The sequence below is a fragment of the Cricetulus griseus genome, chromosome 7, assembly GCF_003668045.3.
Source record: "Cricetulus griseus strain 17A/GY chromosome 7, alternate assembly CriGri-PICRH-1.0, whole genome shotgun sequence".
In the NCBI taxonomy this organism is placed as follows: domain Eukaryota; kingdom Metazoa; phylum Chordata; class Mammalia; order Rodentia; family Cricetidae; genus Cricetulus; species Cricetulus griseus.
In genome coordinates, this window is record NC_048600.1 from 67499835 (window position 1) to 67511859 (window position 12025).

The 12025-nt window shown below is 42.6% G+C and overlaps 1 protein-coding gene and 1 pseudogene across 2 annotated transcripts in view; one reads left to right on the top strand and one right to left on the bottom strand.

Moving 5' to 3' along the window:
• Window positions 1–836: 836 nt before the first annotated feature.
• The window catches only part of Aff4 (AF4/FMR2 family member 4), a 77684-nt gene continuing 66495 nt past the window's right edge, over window positions 837–12025 (top strand). Inside the window, exon 1 of one of the 2 annotated variants that reach the window (XM_027427552.2) lies at window positions 837–944. The gene's annotated coding sequence lies outside the window, so the exon portion shown is untranslated. The remainder of the gene's footprint in view (window positions 945–12025) is intronic. The other variant, XM_027427551.2, reaches the window with a different exon arrangement.
• Window positions 5315–5531, bottom strand: LOC118239117 (annotated as a pseudogene).

The window sequence follows — 12025 nt, forward strand, 5'->3', positions numbered from 1 at the left end:
CGCCCCAGTGCTGGAATTACAGGCCTGCCACGACGCCAGGCTTCACGATGCTTTTTTCTTTTCTTTTCTTTTCTTTTTTAGATGATGCAGGGGGACGGCTCATCCTCCCACACTAAGTCACACGCAGTTGTGGACGACGTGCTGCGGACATCCACGTCACCCTTCCCTTCGCAGCCCTGCGGAGCGCTGCGGGACTCGGGACTCGCGCAGCCGGGACCCGGCCTTCACCTGAGCCCCAGAACCGGTTGACCCGGCTGCGCCCCGCCCCTCCCCGCCCCGCCCCGAGGCGCCTCCCTAGCGGGCTGCGCAGGAGGGCGTGTGCCCGGGACCGGGTTCGGTGGGCCGGCCGGCCCGACGCTGGCGCCGCTCCCGCAGAATCCGCTGTGGCCTGCGCATCGCTTCCCTAGGCCGCGGGCCCAGGCGCCCCGCACGTCAGTCCGAACGTCAACTCCGCGGGCGACGCCTCGCGAGCAGTAAGCAGGCGGGCAGCCCCCGCGCTGCCTGCGGGAGGGGCGCGGCCTGGTCACGTGCCTCTCGCAGCCGCCCGGCCCCGGTCACATGGGCCGCAGCCACTGCGTCAGTCACAGTGCGGGCTGCGGGAGTGGAGTCGTCGCCGCCGCCGCCGCCCCCAGCGGACGGGGCGGGGATCTCGGTGCCAGGGCCCCGTCAGCCCGCCCCCGCCGCCGGCTCAGTCACCCGTCCCCGGCTCGGCCGGGCCGTCATGGAGCGGGGCGGAACCCTGGCGTCCGCCGAGTGAGGCTCGTCGCCTCGGCTCCCCGCGGCCTCCGGATCCGCCGCTGCCCCTCGCCCTTGGCAGCCGGTCGCCGCCTCCTGGGCGGGCCCGAATGCTCGTCCGGTGAAGGTGCAGGCCGGCGCGGCCGCCGCCGCAGCCGCCGCCGCCGCGGTCGGGAGATGGTTCGGGCCTAGCGGAGCGGGGACTGGAGGTGAGAAGCCGCCTGACTGACTGACTGACGTCTGACTGAGGCGCGCCCGTGTCGCGGGGAAGGCGAGGCTCGGGCCGCGGACGCTCGCGGAGACCCTCGGGGCGGGGGGCCGCTGGATCCGGCTTCGTCCGCTGTCCCTTGCCCCACTTTCTCTCAGAAATAAATCTCAAACAAGAAAAAGAAAAATTACGGCCAATCCATTCGTTACCAGCATTCTAGACGCCCATCTTCTGGCCGTTTCTCCCCCCCCCCCCCGGTCGTCCCTTCCTCCATTCCTCCCTAAGATTCGGTTGCCGGATTTATCCCTTGAAAAATTTATGCCTCGTTCGACCCAAGTCATTCCTAGTTAAAGAGAAAAATAGGCCCGGATTCTGGCTATCATCTCTGCTAGTTCTCGCCTTCCTTCTCGCGATCCTGCGCACCTCCCCCCACCCCCACTCTCTCATCTCCCCTCCACCGAAAGAAAAAAAGGGGGGGCAGAATTTCCGTCCTTGATTGTCGATGGGGTTTGACTGAAAATATGGGAACCTGGGTTAGAATACGAGAAACCCTCCTTCCCACTCGGAATGGGCCTGATACCTGGCGATCGCGATGGCTGGGCTTTGGGTATTGGTGTTTAGGCCTCTCCTCCAGCTGCCTGTGCTCAGGGTTAATCTCGTAATTGACGTCAGTGCTTTGTTCCTTCCACTTTGCTGTTGCTTCCACTCTCTGAGACCAGATCAGGGGTACAGGATCCAGGATGTGTGTGGGGTGTCCTTATTAGCCTTTTCATTCACGGATGACACCTTTATAGGGAGTCGAGAGCCCTGATCTGAAAATGGTTGCGAGTGAAGTTCGAACCAAGACGGAGAGTTCGATTCAGGGTTCTCCCGAGTTTCGTCAGTTAAAAGTCAGAATTCTGCTTTTTCTTCCCCGCTGAGATTTTAAACTGAAGCTAGCCCCCTTTCCAGTGCCGGAATCTAAGCCCTAGGTGCCGGTGAATAGGCTGTTTGTGTGACATTTAAAATGTGTGCTTTTTGTGGGCCTGAGGGGGGGAGGCTCAGATCGGGGAAAAGCTTCAAGCTTTGTTTCCATATTGATTCTCCGAAGCTTTATAAAATCTTTTGTTTTGACTTACCAAAGTCCTTTTAACTTTCCAAAATTGAAGTGTTTATGAGATCCTTCTTAATTCGAGATTTGATGAGAAGCCGATGTGGACCCAGAGATAGCCTAGAACCATCATCTTTGGTTATATATGCATAAAGAAGTGTTGGCAAGTGGCCACTTGGTTTTTTAACAAAGCTGGCTTCTCAACTCCTCCAGGTTTTTGTTCCTTATTTATCACTACATTTCTCAGTCCTCAGTCTCCAAAAAGTCTCAAAAAAGTTATTTTTAATTGCCTTTTATGATGAACTTCTAAAAACCTAGAAGTAGTCTTCTTTTTAAATTAATACCAGCAATTGTCATTCAGTTTGTGGTCATTTGCAGGCCGATTTTTGCTAGCTCAGTAGGAACAATAGGCACGTTTTACTTTAAGTAAAATTTTGCTTCCTGTGGAGGCAAGGTAGGGTGTCTTGAGAATAGCCAATAGCCAAATCTTTACTGTTTGGTTGGGTTGGTTTGGCTGTGTGTGGTTTGGAATGAGCCAGACAGTTTGGGGGTATAGGGTGACTACAGTGCTTTGGTGAAGTTGTGTGATTAATTCCTAAGAAGAATACTTTTATTTCAGTTACTGTTCTACTTGTCAGAGTCTCACATTGAGATTCATGCATTCTCTTCTATATTCAAGTTACTGTATTCCTTTTGAGACAGTGAATCCACTTTTGGGTGTACTTTTCTTAAAGGTCTATTGTAGTGTGTTTAGAGTGAGTACCATGTTTATTCTGTTTATCCTCTCCAGTGTTTTTTGCAGTTAGATTGAATTTGATAACATTTTGAAGTTGAAATTGTTTATCTGTTTGATCTAAGATTTTACTGATACCTGAAGTTATGTAAGCAAGTGATCAGTATTTGAAAGGGGGAAAAATTGAAAGGGGATTAGCTTCAGAAAATGCTATGGAAGATGAAGACTTGCTAGATGTTATGAATCTTTGTTTTTTTGAGGTGTTAAGGTAGAAGTCATGGTTTTATGCATACCTGACAGGAACAAAGCAAACAGTTATTTAACAGGTATTTCCTTTTTGACTATCTACTGGCTTAGAATGGAATCCAAAATGTATGAAACCTTCCCATTTCTTTATAGTACCTTTTATAAAAGTCAGAATTTTTTTTATTTTTATTTATTTATTTATTTTGACACAGGATCTCACTTGTGTTTCTGACTGGATTGGAACTTGCTGTGTAACTAGGCTGGCCTCAAACTCATAGAGATCCACCTGCCTCTGCCTCACAAGTGCTGAGATTAAAAAGGTGTGTGCTATTATACCCGCTCTAAAGAGGTGTATTCTTAAGTATTGAAGGCACAACCTGAAACAGAAGCCTCAGATTGATAGCAGTTCTTTGGCCTCCCAATTGCCAGGGATTACAAGCATTCTCCACTATGCCTGGTTTCTGGTTTCTGGTTTTTTGTTTGTTTGTTTTTTGCTATGTCTCTATTCCACATAAATTCTAGATAAACAGGTTTCACAGCTTTCTGTAACCCTCATATTAGTACTGTTTCCTTTTTAATTTCCTCTGATAAGTTGAAACAATGATTTTATTTCTGCAAGGGTGTTTGCCAATCTCAGTATTGTAAAATACATTGTAGTTAAAGGTTCAAGACCAAGTAGCTACACTTACCTGCTGATACTTTGCTACCTTCTCCTTTGTTTTAATACCTCTAATCCCTTGTTTTAACTCTGTATCCATCATGGTTATTTGAAGTGACACTCTGTCTAGTACATGGATTAGCAATAATAAATATTCCTGTTATTATTATTATTATTTTGGTTCTTTCTTCCTTCCTTCCTTCCTTCCTTCCTTCCTTCCTTCCTTCCTTTCTTTCTTTCTTTCTTTCTTTCTTTCTTTCTTTTTTCTTCCCGAGACAGGGTTTTTCTGTATTGTTTTGGAACCTGTCCTGGAACTCACTCTGTAAAACTGGCTTCGAACTCACAGGTATCCATCTGCCTCTGCCTCTACTTCCCAAGTGCTGGGATTAAAGGCGAGTGCCACCAATGCCCGGCTAATTTTTTGGTTTTTCCAGGCAGGGTTTCTCTTTGTAGTTTTGGAACCTGTCCTGACACTCGCTCTGTAGACCAGGCTGGCCTTGAACTCACAGATCTGCCTGTCTCTGCCTCCCGAAAGTTGGGATTAAAGGCAAGTGCCATCACTGTCTACCCAATATTCCTGTTATTTATTTATTTTACTTGTTTATTTCATGTGCATTGGTGTTGTGCCTGCATGTATGTCTGTGTGAGGGTGCCAGATCCTGAACTGAAGTTACAGACTATTTATTGTAAGCTGCCATATGGGTGCTGGGAATGGAACCTGAATCCTCTGAAAGATCAGCCAGTGCTCTTAACCACTGAACCATCTCTCCAGCCCCAATATTCCTGTTATTAACTTTTGCTTTGTCATCTGATCCATTTTGTCTTGGTGTTCATTTTCACTGGCAAGCTTTTTGTTTGTTTTGTCTTGTTTTGAGACAAGTCTCCTGTGTAACTTTGACTACCCTCAAATTTTCAGCTCTTTCTGCCTAAGCCTCTTGAGTTCTAGGATTATAGACTAAACATGCCTGGCTCCACCTTGAGAATTTTGGTGGAGAGGGAGAACTAAGTAAATTGAGTGCCATACTCTTCTAGAGTATTTTAATGTTGGAATTACTTTTTATCTTATTAAGATTTTTTAAAAATTTGAAGCCGGACGGTGGTGGTACAAGTCTTTAATCCCAGCGCTCAGGAAGCAGAGGCAGGCGGATCTCTGAGTTTGAGCCCAGCCTGGTCTACAAAAGCTATACCTGTTCTAGGACAGCCTCCAAAGCCCAGAGAAACCCTGTCTCAAAAAACCAAAACCAAAACAAACAAACAAAAGAATTTAAAAAAAAAGAGATTTTTTAAAAATTTGAGAGGGTCTCATGTAGTTGTCCTCAAACTGGAGGTTTGGCTGGTATGGTTGGTGCTGGCATTGAATTTCTGTCTTTCTTTTTTAGGAGGGCAGATCTCTAGCAGCCCTGTCTTTCTTTAAACTCAATTTGTGTACCAGACTGACTTTGAAATCACAGATACCCTACTGTCTTGGCCTCCTTAGTGTTGGGATTAAAGTCATGAGCCACCAATGCTCAACTTGTTTGTTTTTCTGAGTATCACCAAAGTTTATGTAGCAAAAAGTTTAAAATGCAGATGTACATGGCCCAATTCTACACCAAACAGGCCCTTTGGGGAGGGATGTGCACTTCTCTGCTGAACAGCCATTGTTTAGAGTCTTTTCAAGGCTTCTAACATGATGATGCTGTTTCCTCTTATGACCACCATTCCACTGTTATTGTTGCCCACTAGTTGCCATCTCAACACTCATCAATCATGAGATTCATAAAGGGATCAAAGCCCCGTAAATACTTTGTACATGTCTGCCACCATTTAACTTCACTGATAACTTCTTGTCCATAAATTTATTCAGGTTGGAAGGGTGGGCCTTGCTTCATGGCTACTCTTCAGCAGACTGGGCATGATGGATGAGTGGGTGGCCTGGCCTTAAATTTCTAATCCTCTTTCATCTATCTCTTAAATTCCAGGATTACTATGGACCAGTATGTTTTAAGTTTTGTGGATTTTTTTTTTTTTTCCTAGACAGGGCTTCTCTGTGGCTTTGGAGGCTGACCTGGAACTAGCTCTTGTAGACCTAGCTGGTCTCAAACTTACAGAGATCCACCTGCCTCTGCCTCCCGAGTGCTGGGATTACAGGCGTGCGCCACTACCGCCCAGCCTTTTGGACTTTTTTTTTTCCTCTTTCTTTTCTTCTTCGTCTCCTTTTTTTTTTTGAGACGGGATTTCTCTGTGTCACAGCTCTGGCTGTCCTCGAACTTGTTCTGAAGACCAGGCTGCTCTCAAATGCAGAGATCCACCTGCCTGTTTTGTGAGTGCTGGGATTTAAAGTTGTGTTCCATCAATGTCCACTGTGGATTTTTTTCTTAATAATTTTATTTGTTTGTTTGTTTGCTTGAGACAGGGTCTCACTATATATCCCAAGCTGTCTTTGAGCTCTTGTAGATCTGCCTGCCTCCAGTGCTGAGGTTAAAGATGTTCACCACCAAGCCAGGTCTTTGAAATTCCACAGTCTAGATTGTACTGAGTGTATCCCTTTGGTTTCATGTAGTATGTTCTTTTGTTCCCTGCATTTTCTATAAATTGTAATTAATAAACTAGATTTAATTTACATTTGATTTTTTTTTTTTTTATCTTTTTTGTGGCATTTTGAGACTGGATCTCATATAACCCAGGCTGGCTTGAACTGACTATGTAGCTGAGGATGAATTTGAATCCTAATCTACCTCTGCCTGTTTTCTAGAGTATTTTAATGTTGGAGTTACTTTTTTATCTTACTTTTACATTTTTTAAAAAATTTGAGTCTCTTGTAGTTGTCCTCAAACTGGAGGTATGGTTGCTGCTGGCTTTGAATTTCTTTTCTTTTCTTTTTCTGTTGGTATTTGTTTTGTTTTGCTTGTTTGCTTGTTTCTTGAGACAGGGTTTCTCTGTGTAGCCTTGGCTGTCCTTGACATACCTTGTAGACCAGGCTGGCCTCGAACTCAGATATCTGCCTGCCTCTGCCTCTTGAGCACCATGATCAAAGGCGTTCAACACCATTGCCTGTCTTGTTTGTTTTTATGAGTATCACAAAAATTTATGACTTTCTTGCAAAATAGAGTAAATTCTTTGATTAATTAGCCAAGTAAAGGTTTTATGCTCTGTCAACTGAGAGATTTTTCTGGCTTTTTTTTTTTTCTTAACACTGAAAGGATATTTGGTAAGTTTAGGTGAGGGCAGGTCTATGTTGTTTTAGTACAAGGGTCAATGAACTGTGGCCAGTAGACCCAATGTAACCTGTTGTCTGTTTCTGTGCAGTCTATGAGGTAAGAATGGCTTTTTTTTTTTTTAGGGGGGTTTGGTTTCGAGGCAGGGTTTCTCTGTGGGTTTGGAGGCTGTCCTGGAACTAGCTCTTGTAGACCAGCCTGGTCTTGAACTCACAGAGATCTGCTTGCCTCTGCCTCCTAAGTGCTGGGATTAAAGGTGTGCGCCACCACCATCTGGTTAAGAATGGCTTTTATATTTTTATTTTGTTATATATTTTTAAATAGCAAAAAAGAGTCAAAAGAATGTTATTTGGATAGAGAATATTATAGGGAGGTCAGATTTCAGTGTCCATAAATAAGATTGTATTGGAACCCCATCAACCCATTTGTTTATGTATTGTCTGTGGCTGGATTTTGCTGCTTCAAGGACAGAGTTGAGTAACTGACTCTATAGATTGCCAAACCTAGCATACTATCTTGCCCTAAAAATGTCTGATTCTTGCTTTAGCAGATCAAATCGACTTTAATGGATATATGGGTTTACTGTAAGTTACATGGTCCCTAGTTTACTCTAGTGGCTTTTGGGGTTTTGTTTTTAGTATATACATATATATGTGTGTATATACAGTATTTGGATACTGTATATACACAACATGCATCATGTAATATAGTATATGTCTTATATAATATGTAATATTGAATATGATACTATCTTAAACTGAGTAGCCTTAGATAAAATGCCAGGACTGTCCCACAAAGAAACCCTGTCATGAAAAAACAAAAAGAAAACAAAACACCCCACAAAAGTTTACATGTTTTGTTAGCATTTTATCTAAGGCTTATTGAGCATGAATGACTTTTATAAAGCTTCTTTTTTCAAGACAGGGTTTCTCTGTGGGGCAGTCCTGGCTGTCCTGGAACTTGCTTTGTAGACCAGGCTGGCCTCGAACTTACTGAGGTCTACCTGCCTCTGCCTCCCAAGTGCTGGGATTAAAGGCATGCCCAACCACCATCCAGCTAACTTTTACAAAACTTCTGAAGGAAAGCTGTATAGCTAAATACATCTTGGGACTTTTTTGCTGTGCTTAGATTTTGTTATTGTGTTTGTTCTGTTTCACTAATGGTTTTGTAAATGGTTTCACCTGGGAAAGATGTTGGGTGAAATTGGATTATGATATGGGATGTGTTATTTATTGCAAGTAGGACAACAAGTCCAAAAGAACTCTGACATAGCAGTTAGTGACATGTTTTTGATATATGTAGTGTAGGTCAAGTCTTTGCAATTAATAAACTTGAAACAGTTTGTTTCCAGAGTGTTTATTACAAACTTTAGAAGTGATACTAGAGCTGGACGGTGGTGGTGCATGCCTTTAGTCCCAACACTCAGGAGGCAGATCTCTGAGTTTGAGACCAGCCTGGTCTACAAGAGCTAGTTCCAGGACAGCCTCCAAAGCCACAGAGAAACCCTGTCTAGAACCCCCCCCCCCAAAAAAAAAAGTGATATTAGAAACAGTCAGGCCCTTAATCATAAGTGAACAAAGTGGAGCCGCACAATTCATAGGTAAAGCCTCTTTAATAAATTAGTCTTTAAGAACTGCCATTTAGCCAGGCGTGGTGATACATGCCTATAATCCTACTGGATGGAGTCAGAAAGATTAGCAATTTAAGACCAGTTTGAGCTACTCGTGGAACTGTCTCAAAAGAACAAAAAACAGACCAAGAATTACCAGCAAAAGCTGGGTGTGGAGGTGTAAACCTGTGATTCCAGCACATTGGAGACTGAAGTAAACTTGAGGTCAGCCTAGATGAGCAAGAGTGTTACAACATCACAATAAACAACCTTAGAAGCTGATAAGGTATCATAAGATCAGATTTCCATGAACTAGGATTCTATTTTCAAGACCAGGTTTCTCAGTAGCAGCCCTGTCTTTGAACTCACTTTGTAGACCAGGTTGCCCTTGAACTCACAAGAGATCCTTCTGCTTCTGCCTCTGGAGTGCTGGAATTAAGAGTACATGGTACCATGCCTGGGTAAGGCTTATAATTATTTAACCTGTTTAATGTAACATTTATGCTTGTTATATATTAGTATTATTGAAATCAAATTACAAAGGTATGGAACTTAGGACTGGGAATGTAACTCAATGAAGATCACTGCAAAATAACAAAAGGAAAATAGAAGCCTGGGTGTAGTGATCCATACCTTTAATTCAGGAGGCAGCAGAGGCAGTTGGATTTCTGTTAGTTTAAGGTCTACAAATGAATTCCAGGACAGCCAAGGCTAAAGACCTTGTCTCAAAAAAAAATAAAAAATAAATAAATAAAACAATGATTCAGTCCTAAAGGGACACATTTCTATACTTAAGTGTTAATCTAGTTTTTGCAAAACATTGTTACATTATTAATTTAAACTTGGATTTGATTTGAGTTTTACAGTTATATAAGCTATAATGATGAATTTATGGCTATTTGAATATGTACACTTTTTTTTTTTTAAATCATTGAAGTCAGCACTTAGTTTCTGGGATATTTCATTTGCCCTGAAATAGTATCCTTATCTGTAAGATTTGAGAGACAAATTTACAGGTCAGCCCAGGCCCTGAATATTCTCATTCATGTCTTTGTTTTGCACCTCTGCTCCCCAAACTTATTTTCCAACTATATGTGGTCCACATCCATTCCCTAGGTATTTCTTCCCTCCCTCCTTTTTATGGCTGTTGCACAGGTTCTTGGCCTACAAAGAGGTTATACCTTCTTCTTTCCTCCTGCTTCTAGTCAGGGTAGCTGCAACAAAATCTTAAAGAATGAAAGGTATTTTTAGTTTGTAACTCCTTCATCTAGTATAGTGTATGACCTAGTATACACACTAAGTAGTCCCTGAATGAAGTGCAGGGTTAATGCTGCTTTACATTGTCAGGTCTGGGGCTGGGGCTGGAGCCCATTGGTAGAGTGCTTAGCTATCACTCCAGGAGCACATAAACCAGGCTTGGTGGTGAATGCCTGTAATCCCAGCACTCCCACAATTTGAGAGATGAAGGCAGGAGGATCAGAAAGTCAAGGTTATCCTTAACTACAAATCTAGTTTGAAGCTAGCTTGGACTAAATGAGACCCTATTTCAAACAAACAATCCACATCTGTCCATCTATCTATGTGTACATATGTTAAAGTACCCCAAAGAGGCAGCATTTATTTGTATTTGGAGAATATTTGAGAACATGGTTTTATTTTACATGATTGTTTCTTTTTTTTTCCTTTCTTTCCCCTTTTTTGAGGCAGGATCTCTCTATGTATCCCTAGCTTTCCTGGAACTCACTGTATAGACCAGGCTGAGATTAAAGACATGTACCACCATGCCCAGCAAGCACTGGGTGGGGTTGGGTAAAAGTAAAAAATTATCATTTGTGTCCTTTTTGTTTTTGTTTTTGTTTTTTTTTTAAACATAGTCTAGGTTGGCTTTGATTGTCTCTCCTGCCTCTGCTTCCTGAGTGTTGGGATTACAAGTGTGTGCCATCATACCCGGTTGTGTATGTAATGTGTGTGTGTGTGTGTGTGTGTGTGTGTGTGTGTGTGTGTGTGTGTGTGTGGTGTGTGTGTAGTATAGATATTGGTTTTCTATTAGGTACGAACTTAGAGAACATTTGCCTTAAAAACAAAATTTGCATAGTGTTATTGTTAATGCTTTTATTGGATAATAACAATTATAAGAAAAAGACTTACCCTCTCTCTTTTATCAAATATAACCCAAACTCTTAGGAAATGGGAAGTTATCTGTGGATAGAAAAGAAGAGTGACATGGTATTTTGAAACCCAGCCTTTAGTGAGTACTCCTGACATACGTTGCCTTGAGGCAGTAGCACTTTGGTTGTGACCTCTATAAAAATCACAGTTTGTTTGAATTTCTGTATGCTAATCACTGAGTTAAGTATTGGAGGGAAGAAAGTAGAAATCAAAAGAGCAACCATGTTATTTTTTCTCTAGAGCTATGATATGGGAGTGGCTTCTTATTAAGGAGATGGAATAATAGTAAATACAGTAACTCTGATGGAAGGAAGTGCCAAATGAAATATAAAGAAATGTTTTGGGAAATAAGTGATTATGTGATGGAGAGATGCCTCAGTTGTTAAAGGCTAGGCTCACAACCAAAAATATAAGGGAATTAGCGATTTTAGTGGCACTGAAGTCTTGGAAAGGTTCTTAGAGGAAGTGGGTATGTGGTGGTTTGTTGTGGATGTATTAGAAACTGGGAGAATGAAGGGCATTCATCTGGGTAAAGAGAATAGTCTTGAGTACAGATCTGAATCTGAATGTATGTTGGTTATTTTCAGACTCATAAATTTTTGTTTTGTTTTTTGAGACAGTGTTTCTTTGTGTCATCCTGGCTGTCCTGAAACTCCCTCTGTAGACCACTCACAGAGACCCACCTGCCTCTGCCTCTGGGAGTGCTAGGATTAAAGGCGTGAGCCACCACCACCTGGCTGACTTTGTTGTTGTGAGACAAGGTCTCATTATATAGCCCTAACTGGTTTAGAACTTGATCCTCCTGCTTCTACCTCCCAAGTAACTACAGACATATATGTTACAAAAGGCTCAAACTAGACAACCTTTTTGTTTTATTTTGGCTTTTGTCCTTTTATAAGATCCCTCTATATAGCCCTGGCTGATCTGGAGTTTTCTATATGAATTAGACTGGCCTTGAACTCATTGAGATTTGCCTACCTCTGTGTCTCCAGTGCTCAAATTAAAGTTGTGTACCACCATAATGCATTACCCTGACCTTTTATTTATTAACTTTATTTTATATGCATTGGTGTGAAGGTGTCCAATCCACTGGAACTGGAGTTACAGACAATTGTGACTGCCATGTGGGTGCTGGGAATTGAACCTGGGTCCTCTTGAAGAGCAGCCAATGCTCTTAACCACTGAGCTATCTCTCCAGCCCCTTACCCTGATCTTTTAAAAAATAAAAATATATTTAAATGCTGATGAATAGGATTAAAAGAGAGAGAAAGAAGTTGGAGAGAAAGAAGTTGAAGTAGCTTTAGAGATGGCAGGAACTGGTTAAGATCCAGAAGATAGCAAATTGGGGGAGATTGTTCTTTGATAAAAGAACTATTTTTT